Source organism: Pongo abelii, chromosome 10 (assembly GCF_028885655.2).
Source record: "Pongo abelii isolate AG06213 chromosome 10, NHGRI_mPonAbe1-v2.0_pri, whole genome shotgun sequence".
Lineage (NCBI taxonomy): Eukaryota > Metazoa > Chordata > Mammalia > Primates > Hominidae > Pongo > Pongo abelii.
Genome location: NC_071995.2, coordinates 86,345,029 through 86,357,945, shown reverse-complemented (window position 1 = coordinate 86,357,945; position 12,917 = coordinate 86,345,029). Strand labels below are relative to the sequence as shown.

General features: G+C 38.3%; 1 pseudogene; it reads right to left on the bottom strand.

Annotated features, from left to right (window-relative positions):
• Positions 1 to 3,070: 3,070 nt before the first annotated feature.
• LOC100460067 (small ribosomal subunit protein eS4, X isoform-like) lies at positions 3,071 to 7,452 on the bottom strand (annotated as a pseudogene).
• Positions 7,453 to 12,917: the final 5,465 nt, after the last annotated feature.

Genomic DNA, 12,917 nt, shown 5'->3' with positions numbered 1-12,917 from the left:
AGTGAGAGAACTCATGTCTTGGTAGTGATGACAAGAGTGTATTCCAATTTATTCAGTAACAGAACCCACAGGTTTTCTCACAGATATGTAGGATGAGAGAAAGAAAGAGGTCAAGATTAACTCAAGGCTTTTAGTCTGAACAAATGGAAGGTTGGAGACGAGGAGTGTGGAGTTTGGTTTTGACCTGTGTCCAGTTTGAGATGCTTCAAAGGGAATTCCTATGATGACAATTGAAAATGCTTATATCTGTTTTAAGTATTCATATATTTAAAAGTTCCTAAACCTTAATTCTTATATTCAGTTCTTTAATTAAAATACAATTATTTATTTATTGCTGAGCATAGACGTCTTATCAAATTTCACTAATAGAAGAGGCAAACCCCTGAAGAAGTCTGGATAAGAAGATACAAACAAGTAAGTGAGGAAAGAGATCAGTGTGCTGAACACTAGAGGGCAGGACGATCACAGGAATAGAACAGAAATCTAGCAAGCATTCACAGTAAAACATTTTATTTGGGTACGTTTATTTCTAACTCACTGACGCTAGCAGTAGGAGTCTTCAGAAATGAAAATAAACAAAGCATAACCTTTCATCAAAGACAGGTTTTAGAGAGAAAGAGTAATTTATTTCAGTTTATAAGGGTCCACAGAAGCTCTGATGTCGCTGGGGGCTTCTACAGTTTTTGAAAATAAAAGCATAAAGCCAGAGGAAGCAGGGGACACTCCAAGGCATATTGTTCTCTTGATGCCCTTGTTGAAATCATGCTGGCAGCGATGATTTGCATTAGGGTAGAGAAGAGAGCAGCCCAGGTTTCCCCAGTTCAAATTTGGTACTCCTCCCAAGGACTAGGCGGCAGCTTTGGTATATGTGCCTCCTCACAAAGGTGACATTGCTGCCCAAGGCCCTACTTAAATCAGGTGTAGCTGTTGGGGCCAGCAGGTCATGAATGCTTGAGTCAGGAATAATAATCTTCCTTTTGTCAGGGAATAAAGAAGGATACAAGAAATAAAACAAGAAAAGAAATAGGGCACAAAGGAACAAAGAGCAGAGTTGAAGCAAAACTAATAAAACCTTAGGATGAGAAAAAAAGTTTACATATTTGAATATGAGTGAGACACATAAAGTTGTGTAAAACTGGTAATATATTGATTTTTGTTAAAAAATTAGGTAGCTGCTGACATGGATAAATTGTCAGGAGCTAACTAACTAGTTTTAAATTTGAGATGAGGAGGATTATGTATTGGAGAAATGTAGTTATTTTGGCAAGTTGAAAAGGTATGTGTGTGTGTGTGTTTGCCTGCGTGTGTGTGTGTGTGAGAGAGAGAGGGAGAGAGAGAGAAACAGTTTCTCCAAGTACTGCTTCAGCTTCATCCTCTATTAAACTGCTATTTATAGCTAGAAATATATTCAATCAAGGTATATTTCTTGACAATGGTACTTACAAATATAATGTTCATAGGATGATGTCATTATGTGTAAAAAATTACTGTCTTGCTTTCTCTTTGGAATAGAGAAGGATATAAATATTTGTTTATACCATTTTAGAGGGATATTAGGACATAATAATCTACTGCCCTGAAATCTTGAAGGACAATAAACTAAATAGACCAAAAAACCATGAAGGCAAATTATGAACATGTACTTATAAAGTACCATAACTACTAAAGCACATTATCCGCACTCACTCAAAGGTCCCCATTTTCCTTACTTTATTCATCTCTATAATCAGTTACACATTGTTTCTCCCTTCAATCATATTTCCCTGTCTCTTCTAGACACAGAATTTTGAGGCTGAGGTGGGCGGATCATTTGAGGTCAGGAGCTCGAGACCAGCCTGACCAACGTGGTGAAACCCTGCCTCTAATAAAATACAAAAATTAGCTGGGAGTAGGGGCAAGCACCTGTAATCTCAGCTACTTAGGAGGCTGAGGCACGAGAATCACTTGAACCTGGGAGGCAGAGGTTGCAGTGAGCTGAGATCGCGCCACTGCACTCCAGCCTGGGTGACAGAGCGAGACTCTCTCTCTCAAAAAAAAAAAAAAAAAAAAAAAATTGGTAGAAATTTCCCCAGATGCATTTGTTCTTAACCAGAAACAATTTTGCTCCCCTAGGGAATATTTGGCAATGTTTGGAAACATTTTGATTGTCTCAATTATGGGAGTGTTACTGGCATCTAGTGGCTAAAGGTTGCTGTTAAACATCCTACAATGCATAGGACAGCGCCCATCCCCCACAACAGAGCTGTCCAGTCTCAAATGTCAATACTACTAAAGTTGAAAACCCCTGTCACAAAGTATTATTTAAACAATAAAAAACTATAATGTAAGTATTATTAGGCCTGGGATGATCATATTTCTATAAACACTGAGGCTGGTAAACAAACTACAGGAGAGAGAACCTTCCCAATATTCCCCTTTTATAGTTGCAAATTTTACTCCTTTTGGAGTGGTTCTTTGTTTCAGAATGTTGTTTTTACTCTTTACACTTAGGTGTTAATACTTATGGACACACTCATATGTCCTTTCTTTGTCAGAAATTCCTGTGTCAGCGTTCTACAATGTGTCTGTGGCCTTAGGTTCTTAGAGAGAATGTCGGATAGGTTGAGCTTTTCTCCTCACTCCTAAGGATTGAAGTCATAGTTAAGAAAGAACCAACATTACAGCTTGAAATCGCTTTTCTTGATGTGACTACAACTTATGAAATCTGACCATTATTCTTTTCTATAATGTGCTATTACAGTAGAAGAGGGGCTACTCAACCAATAAGATGAGATTAAAAACAAGAAGAACAAAGAACAGAGTGCATAGAGCATGTGTCCAGAGTAATCAAGACTAACTTTTGAACCTCTCCAACTCTGCACCTTTCTAGTTGAGTGACCTTGGGCAAGTGACCCAGCCTATCTCATCATCTAAGTAAGGAGGATAATGAGGTGTCTGTTTTATCGTTCAGCTGCATGTGAACTGCTCAGTACAGCGTCTGGTATGTAGGAAACTTTCAATATTTTTTTTCTTCATGCTGTATTAACTTTAATTAAGTACTAAGATCTCTCTAACATGTCTAGAGACCATTTCACCCACTGCTCTATTTGGCCATCAGTTTTGTCTCTCTTCAGCAATGGCGAGGTGGACGCCCTTTCATTGGGAAGAGAAATCCATGGTTTGTTGCCATTGTCAAAAACAAAAATGTTCGAGAGCTGGGTGGCAAAGCTGTTTCCATTGGCATCTTTCACATTCACCACATCAAAAGATCTAGAATGTTTCTCTCGGTTCATGATCACACCAATTCTTCCCAAGGTAGCATCTCCAGTCACAGGATACCAGTGTCAACAAGTTACCAGTGTTGAACTTGATGCAATCTGTAATCTTGCCTGTCTCCAAATCAATTTGAATGGTGTCATTTACCTTGATGAGTGGATCTGAGTAGCAGATGGTGTGATCATCGTGAATCACCAGATGAGGGATTCCTTTTGTGACCACAGATATTTTTCTCACTTTGCACAACTTGTACTTGGCCTCCTCAGGTATGGTATGATGAACACCAAAGTGACCTTTGGTGTCATACAACAGACAAAAATTCTCTTCAGTCTTATCAATGCTGATGACATTCATGAATCCAGCAGGATAGGTTATATCAGTTCAGACCTTGCCATTGATCTTAATGAACCACTGCATGCAAATCTTTCTTTTTTATCCAACTTTTATTTCAGTTCAGGGGTACATGTGCAGGATGTGCAGGTTTGTTACACAGGTAAACATGTGCCATGGTGATTTGCTGTACAGATCATCTCATTACCTAAGTATTAAGCCAGCATCCATTAGCTATTCTTCCTGAAGCTCTCCTTTCTCTCATCCTGCAACTTCCAACAGGCTCCAGTGTATGTCCATGTGTTCTCATCATTTAACTCCCACTTATAAGTGAGAACATGCAGTGTTTGGTTTTCTGTTTCTGCATTAGTTTGCTGAGAATGATGGCTTCCAGTGCCATCCATGCTCCTGCAAAAGACATGATCTCATTCCTTTTTATGGCTGCATAGTATTCCATGGTGTATATGTACCATATTTTCTTTACCCAGTCTATTATTGATGGGCATTTAGGTTGATTCCATGCCTTTACTATTGTGAATAGTCCTGCAATGAACATATGTGTTAATGTACCTTTATAATAGAATGATTCATATTCCTTTGGGTATATATCCAGTAATGGGATTGCTGCATCAAGTGGTATTTCTGCCTCTAGGTCTTTGAGGAATCGTGACACTGTCTTCCACAATGGTTGAACTAATTTACATTCCCACCAACAGTGTAAATGTGTTCCTTTTTCCCCACAACCTTGCCAGTATCTGGTGTTTTTTGACTTTTTAATTAGCCATTCTGACTGCTGTGAGATGGTATCTCACTGTGGTTTTGATTTGCATTTTTCTGATGATCAGTGATGTTGAGCTTTTTTTCATATGTTTGTTTGCCACATGTATGTCTTCTTTTGAGAAGTGTCTCTTCATGTCCTTTCCTCACTTTTTAATGGGGTTGTTTCTTTTTCTTGTAAATTTGTTTAAGGATTTTATTTTATAATACTCTAAGTTCTAGGGTACATGTGCACAATGTGCAGGTTTGTTACATATGTATACATGTGCTGTGTTGGTTTGCTGCCCCCATTAACTCATCATTTACATTAGGTATTTCTCCTAATGCTAACCCTCCCCCACTCCCCCACCCCACAACAGGCCCTGGTGTGTAGTGTTCCCCACCCTGTGTCCAAGTGTTCTTATTGTTCATTTCCCACCTATGAGTGAGAACATGCAGTGTTTGGTTTTCTGTCCTTGCGATAGTTTGCTGAGAATGATGGTTTCCAGCTTTATCCATGTCCCTACAAAGGAAATAAACTCATCCTTTTTTATGGCTGCAGAGTATTCCATGGTGTATATATGCCACATTTTCTTTATCCAGTCTATCATTGACGGACATTTGGGTTGGTTCCAAGTCTTTGCTATTGTGAAGAGTGCCACAATAAACATACGTGTGCATGCATCTTTATAGTGGCATGATTTATAATCCTTTGGGTATATACCCATTAATGGGATCGCTGTGTCAAATGGTATTTCCAGTTCTAGATCCTTGAGGAATCGCCACACTGTCTTCCACAATGGTTGAACTAGTTTACAGTCCCACCAACAGTGTAAAAGCATTCCTATTTCTCCACATCCTCTCCAGCACCTGTTGTTTCCTGACTTTTTAATGATCACCATTCTAACTGATGTGAGATGGTATTTCATTGTGGTTTTGATTTGCGTTTTTCTGATGGCCAGAGATGATGAGCATTTTTTCATTTGTCTGTTGGCTGCATAAATGTCTTCTTTTGAAAAGTGTCTGTTCATATCCTTTGCCAACTTTTTGGTGGGGTTGTTTGATTTTTTGTTGTAAATTTGTTTAAGTTCTTTGTAGATACTGGATGTTAGCCCTTTGTCAGATGGGTAGATTGCAAAAATTTTCTCCCATTCTGTAGGTTGCCTGTTCATTCTGATGGTAGTTTCTTTTGCTGTGCAGAAACTCTTTAGTTTAATTAGATCCCATTTGTCTATTTTGGCTTTTGTTGCCATTGCTTTTGGTGTTTTAGACATGAAGTCCTTGCCCGTGCCTATGTCCTGAATGGTATTGCCTAGGTTTTCTTCTAGGGTTTTTATGGTTTTAGATCTAACATTTAAGTCTTTAATCCATCTTGAATTAATGTTTGTATAAGTTGTAAGGAAGGGATCTAGTTTCAGCTTTCTACATATGGCTAGCCAGTTTTCCCAGCACCATTTATTAAATAGGGAATCCTTTCCTCACTTCTTGTTTTTGTCAGGTTTGTCAAAGATCAGATAGTTGTAAATTTGTGGTGTTATTTCTGAGGCCTCTGGTCTGTTCCATTGGTCTAGAATAATCAATGAATAAGGTATTCCTGTATTCATTGATTTTTGGAGGGGTTTTTTTGTGTGTGTGTGTCTCTATCTCTTTCAGTTCTGCTCTGATCTTAGTTATTTCTTGCCTTCTGCTAGCTTTTGAATTTGTTTGCTCTTGCTTCTCTAGTTTTTTTAATTGTGAAGTTAGGGTGTTGATTTTAGATCTTTTCTGCTTTCTGTTGTGGCCATTTAGTGCTATAAATTTCCCTCTACATACCGCTTTAAATGTATCCCAGAGATACTGGTACATTGTGTCTTTGTTCTCATTGGTTTCAAAGAACATCTTTATTTCTGCCTTCATTTCGTTTTTTTTTTTTCTTTTTGACAGAGTCTCACTCTGTCACCCAGGCTGGAGTGCAGTGGCACAATCTCTGCTCACTCACTGCAAGCTCCACCTCCTGGGTTTACACCATTCTCCTGCCTCAGCCTCCCGAGTAGCTGGGACTACACGCCTGGCTCATTGTTTTTGTATTTGCAGTAGAGATGGCATTTCATCATGTTAGCCAGGATGGTTTCGATCTCCTGACCTCGTGATCCACCCACCTCGGCCTCTCAAAGTGCTGGGATTACAGGCATGAGCCACCATGCTTGGCCTCATTGCATTATTTACCCAGTAGTCATTCAGGAGCTGGTTGTTCAGTTTCCATGTAGTTGTGCAATTTTGAGTGAGTTTCTTAATCCTGAGTACTAATTTGATTGCACTGTGGTCTGAAAGACAGTTTGTTGTGATTTCTGTTCTTTTACATTTGCTGAGGAGTGCTTTACTTCCAACTATGTGGTCAATTTTGGAATAAGTGTGATGTGGTGCTGAGAAGAATGTATATTCTGTTGATTTGGGGTGGAGAGTTCTGTAGATGTTTATTAGGTCTGCTTGGTGCAGAGCTGAGTTCAAGTCCTGAATATCCTTGTTAACATTCTGTCTTGTTGATCTGTCTAATACTGACAGTGGGGTGTTAAAGTCTCCCATTATTATTGTGTGGGAATCTCAGTCTCCTTTTAGGTCTCTAAGGACTTGCTTTATGAATCTGGGTGCTCCTGTATTGGGTGCATATATATTTAGGATAGTTAGCCCTTCTTGTTGAATTGATCCCTTTACCATTATGTAATGACCTTCTTTGTCTCTTTCGTTCTTTGTTGGCTTAAAGTCTGTTTTATCAGAGACTAGGATTGCAACCCCTGTTTTTTTTTTTTGCTTTCCATTTTCTTGGTAGATCTTCCTCTATCCCTTTATTTTGAGCCTATATGTGTCTCTGTATGTGAGGTGGGTCTCTTGAATGCAGCATACTGATGGGTCTTGACTCTGTATCCAATTTGCCAATCTGTGTCTTTTAATTGGAGCATTGTCAGGGTGTGTGTATGTAAGTCTCTTCCTTAGGAAAAGTGATGACGGGGAGAGACTGTTTCAGCTTATGGGGACTAGTAAATGGACAAGAAGCAAACACACCAGTCAGTTTATCCAGAATCCCATGGTTGGAGCTGCAACCAACGTCAGATGCTTCTTGGGTCCATAAGCCATGGTTGTTGTTGGCATAGAAAGAGTCAATAGACGTTAACTATCATTATTTCTTTTTTTTTCATTTATTTATTTGCCAACTATTATTGGGTTTGTATTATATGTCAATTCCTTTGCTAGAAACTGGGGATTAAATGGTAAGCCAAAACAAACAGGTTCTTGCTCTTATGAAGCTTATTGTTGAGGAGGTGTGAAAGGCACAAATTAAATAACCACAAAATATATTGCATGTTTGTGGTTGTCATAAAGAAAGCTACATGGAGCTATAACATATAACTGAGGGATTTGACCCCTTCTGGATCCCAAGGGGTCCGTGGAAGATGCTACTCATGTGCTGAGAAACTTCTTGGATCTTTGCCTTGTGATAGCTCTTCCTTTACCTTCAACATTAAAAAATAGTCACCATTGTTCCTGGAGTTAGGTACCATAGGTTCCAACTGTTACATCTTAAAAAATAACTTGTACATGTTACAACAAAAGGATGAAATAAATGAGTCATCTTCTTTTAAACTTCTATATCTCCCTCTGGTCAGAATTTACCTTTGCTATTTTCTAGTTTTTTATTGTTCCGTTAGAGAATATAAACTATGCCACTGCGTTACAGTGCCTCAAGTATTAAAAAGAGGTTGTTCTTGGATCTTATTGAGATAGAGGATCAGCAGGACTTATTTCTTAATTCCAACAGGATGAAGTGAAGAAACTGGCAAGAACCAGCAGATGGCATTAAAAGATATCCATAGCTGCCCTTATTGTCCATTAGCAGAAGACACTCCCACCCAATGCCATGCCAGTTTACAAATGCCATGGCATTTGTAACATAGAAGTTACCACCCCTTTCCATGGCAATGACCCAGAAGTTATTTCCCCTTTCCTAAAAAGTTCTAAATAACCCACCCATCAATTTGCATTAGCTTACCCCTTAATTTGCATGTAACTGAAAGTAGGTATAAGTGGGTATAAATACAGTTGCCAGCAGCCCATATGTTGCCAATTCTGGGTGCACAGCCTGTGAGTTAGCCCTGCCCTGCAAAGAACAGTAGCATTCAAAAAATATTGCTGTTTAATAGCACTGGTTTGCCCTTGAATTCTTTCCTAGGCAAAGCCAAGAACCCTCCTGAGTTAAGCCCTACTTTCGAGACTTGCTTGTCCTGCATCATTATACCCACTTATCAACCTGTTTATAAAAGATAGAGTCAGGTATTAGAAAAACTGAGGATATATTTTTTATTTGAATGCAGCTGCCAGGTGATATCTGTAGAAAATGACTATTTAGCAATAGTCATCTCTCCTTTTTCTAAGGTGAATAAGGTTGGGGAGAAGTTTGCACTCCTCAGCCATTTAAATAAATGAGGAAACCTCATTAGCACAGGGCTAAGCAAACAATGAAATAAATATAGGATTGTTACTTAATATTATATTTGATATAAAATAGAGACTTCTCAAGAAATCCTTGGCCTGACCTTTCTCAATGGTCTGATTTTTTTTATACTTTCAGAAAAGAATCAATCCATGTCTGGGGCCTGTGGCAGGGACTGTTAGCTGTCCTCTGAAATTGATTTCCCCTTTCTTTCTTAGAATAAAGCTAGACTACATTTAATAGCCTCTTTTGCAGTTAGGTGAAGCCATGTGACTAAGCTTGAGGCCAAGGAAGAGACCAGAGTGATGGATGTTCTTCTAGGCCTGGCACATAAAATACCTCAAATTGCTCTTCCATGCTCTCTCTGCTTTTTGGCTGAACAGGAACACAAGCCCCAGGGTGAATCTGGAAGCCACATATTTTGAAGATGGGAGAGCCTCCGTAAGTCTGAGTCCTCATATAAATATATGGAGCAGACCTTTCCTCCCCATTCCAACAGGAAACACCTCTCTGAGACTTTTATGATAGAAAGAAATGTATTTCCTGTTCCTAAAACTATTAAATTTGGGGAACCTCTTTGTTAACTATGGCACAATTGCACTACTTAATATAGAGCCTGATGAAAACAAAGGACACATTCATGATTATGGTATTATGTCAAAATACTGGTGAAGTCAGAGTATTCTCTCAGAGGAAATGATGTTTGAGTTCTTAATAATTGCTATTATTGCTATTGATATAGTAGTTCTGAAATATTTATGTGCTCACACAGAGTACTGCATTGCCAAATTAGATTCAAAGGACTCAGAGATCTTACCTGGTATCAATATTTGCTACAAAATTATGAAGATGAAGGCCCAGAAAAGGCTCAGAGAAAGCAGAGAGAGGTTTGGAACATCAAGTGTGCTTCTCGGAATCCTTTCTTTCCACCTTGGACATACCCCTGGCCCAGAACAGATGAGGTCTTTAAGTGTGGGTAACTGTCTCCTCACATAGTGGCAAGTGCTGCAATTACAAAACATCTTTTCTCTCTACCCCAGGGAATTGCATAGCTTACATGACATCCCTCAGGGAGTTACACCTCCTAGAACCTGGGTCCTATTTACTGTAGGTTATCAATCCATTGATATCAGGGATATTAATGAAATATAAGGGCATTTCAGAGAGAAAATCTCTTCTTTCTAATATATGTTAATCGTCTATTTACCCAGAGGTTCACTTGCCAAAAGGTTTAAACTGACTGGGTCCCTCGTTTCTTCCCTTTTCCTCAGGGGTATTTCCTCATGAAGGAGGTGAATGTATCCCATCCCAGCTCTTTTAATTCCTTCTTTGCTATTTTATAGCTCTATTATGAGAAAAATGGATAGATCAAAGGTATTTTATATGCATCACCAATGACTAATCTGGATAAGATTAAAAGAAAATGCATTTCAGCAGCCTTGTATTTATTAAGCATTCAACTTTGCACTAAGGAAATTAGGGACAACTGGATTGGGATCAGGACCTATGTCTTGTGACTCTGTGTCCAAAATTATTTTATTTAATCCCAACTGTCTTCCCAGTCAATGAAGTGCAGTCCTCTGGCTACACATTGACTATACTTTTCTGAGAGTCATCTACTTCTGTTGATTATATGTTTGTAACAAAAGGTAGTGTGGTGATAAGTAAAACAAACAGAAGAATTATTTTAATTCCTCCTTGAAATTCCAGTCTTAAATTTTGGTGTGGTAGTGTCTACATTTAGCTTTGTGGGAAAAATAAAAGAAAGACGAAAGAAAGAAGAATTCTTGAAAGAGTTAAAAAATTAGAGTAAAGGTTGGGTACAGTCGTTCATGCCTGTAATCCCAGCACTTTGGGAGGCTGAGGCGGGTGGATCACTTGAGGTCAGAAGTTTGAGACCAGCCTGACCAACATGGTGAAACTCTGTCTCTACTAAAATACAAAAAATAGAACGGTGTGGTGGTGGGTGCCTGTAATCTCGGCTACCCTGAAGGCTGAGGCAGGAGAATCACTTGAACCAAGGAGGCAGAAGTTGCAGTGCACCAAGATCGCGCCTCTACTCTCCAGCCTGGGAGACAGAGCAAGACTTCCTGTCAAAAAAAAAAAAAAAAAAAAAAAGAAAAAAAAAATAGAGCAGAGGAAATTGGGAAATTTATTTTATTCAGCTCACTCCAACTTCAACTCAACTACTTTCCGGACTCATTATCTTATTGTTTAACGAACTGATGTCCATAAGAGCTGAAACTGAACATCGAATTAAGCCACAGAGCCTACATTCATTGATCTACCAATATTAATAATCAAAAACAATAGGAGTGTGTGTGTGTGTACAACATCTAAGTAAATTTTTTAAATTTGTGAAAAACAAAAGTAATTATAATAAGATAATACTGCATGAAGATTAAAAAGTATGTACGATCTTAGATTAAGTTAGCATAAATGTGCATGACATTGTCTCCAAATTTTCTACACTGTGAAATTTTTGAGGACAACAGTCTGTCTGACTTAATTATTTTTATGTCCTGAATGGCTAGCACAATACCTAGCTTTTAATAATTTTTTGTGGTAATGGAATCTTCTAGCACTTGGTGTATATTCATGTAGGTTGTCTCTTATATGAGCAGATACAAGCTAGCCAATAGCCCACTGTGTTCATTCACAATACAAGCAAAGGGGCACTGACTCAGTAAGCTTTTAAATCACTTACTTAACTAGAAGTTTTGTTCATTTTTCCCTAATGTTCTTGGTATAAATGAGCACTTTGAGTTTCTGAAAATATTACCCTATATGCCTTTTTAAATCTAATAATAAAATCAATGAAATTTCTTACATTTGCATAGTATATTACATTATAAAAGGGTTTTATCATCTGATTTCTCATTTAATTTTGACAACCAATTGAATTAGGGATATCATTCTTATTTTAGATGCTAGCAAAACATAGTTTGGATATGTCAGTTGAGTACTGACATCTAAATCCTGTGGATATAAATCTACTGGATGAAGTTCTGGCACTGATATACAAGCTTTATTCATTATTTTAAATAAGCTATACACAAAGGTGATTTCATTGTTAAAGTTAATATTAAAAGTTACACTTGCTTGGCTGGGCGCAGTGGCTCATGCCTGTAATCCCAGGACTTTGGGAGGCTGCGGTGGGCGATCACCTGAGGTCAGGAGTTCCAGACCAGCCTGGCCAACATGGTGAAACCCTGTCCCTACTAAAAACACAAAAATTAGCCAGGCATGGTGGCAGGTGCCTGTGGTCCCAGCTACTTGGGAGGCTGAGACAGGAGAATCGCTTGAACCCAGGAGGCAGAGGTTGCAGTGAGCCGAGATTGTGCCACTGCACTCCAGCCTGGGCAAGAAAGAGCAAAAACTCAGTCTCAAAAAAAAAAAAAAAAAGTTACACTTGCTTGTTGTAATAGAAATTATAAACATTTATAAAGAAGATAATTAGTTATTCATAATCTCACAGATTAGAAATGATTGCTAACATGTTTATATATTTCCTTCCAGTATGATTTCTATGCATATGTCTAGCTTTTTTCAGTAAAGATCATAAAATATATTCAATTTTGTCTTTGGTCTTTTCATTTCTGTGTCATCCCAGTTTGGTACATTTGACTAGAACTTTCTGGGCAATTAGGTTTTATTCCTATGGGGACTAGAATAATAATGTCTAGGGTAGACAATAATGTCTAGGGTAGGGTAGAAAGGTTTTGCATTTCAGAATTAATTACTATAACTATATAGTGTAGTTTATTACATGTCAGGCATTATTCCAAGAGTTTTACATGATTAATTCATTTAATCCTAACATTGATTCTATAAGATAGGTGCTACTACAATTCACCATTTTGCACATGCAAAAACAGGCACAGAAAGATTACGGCTTTCCAAAGTCACACAGCTAGTAAGTTAAACGGTTGGAAATTGAATTTGAGCTGTCTGAACCTTGAGTTCATGTTAACTATTACACCCAACTACCTCTCAGAGGCCCAACTCTTTTCTAGGTGGGTGTTCTAAGAAAGCAAATGCTGTAATTGTGTGGATGCTTTAAAAACTTAGCACTACAAAGCTTTTGCTCCTTAAGTGAGGGTCACCTGTG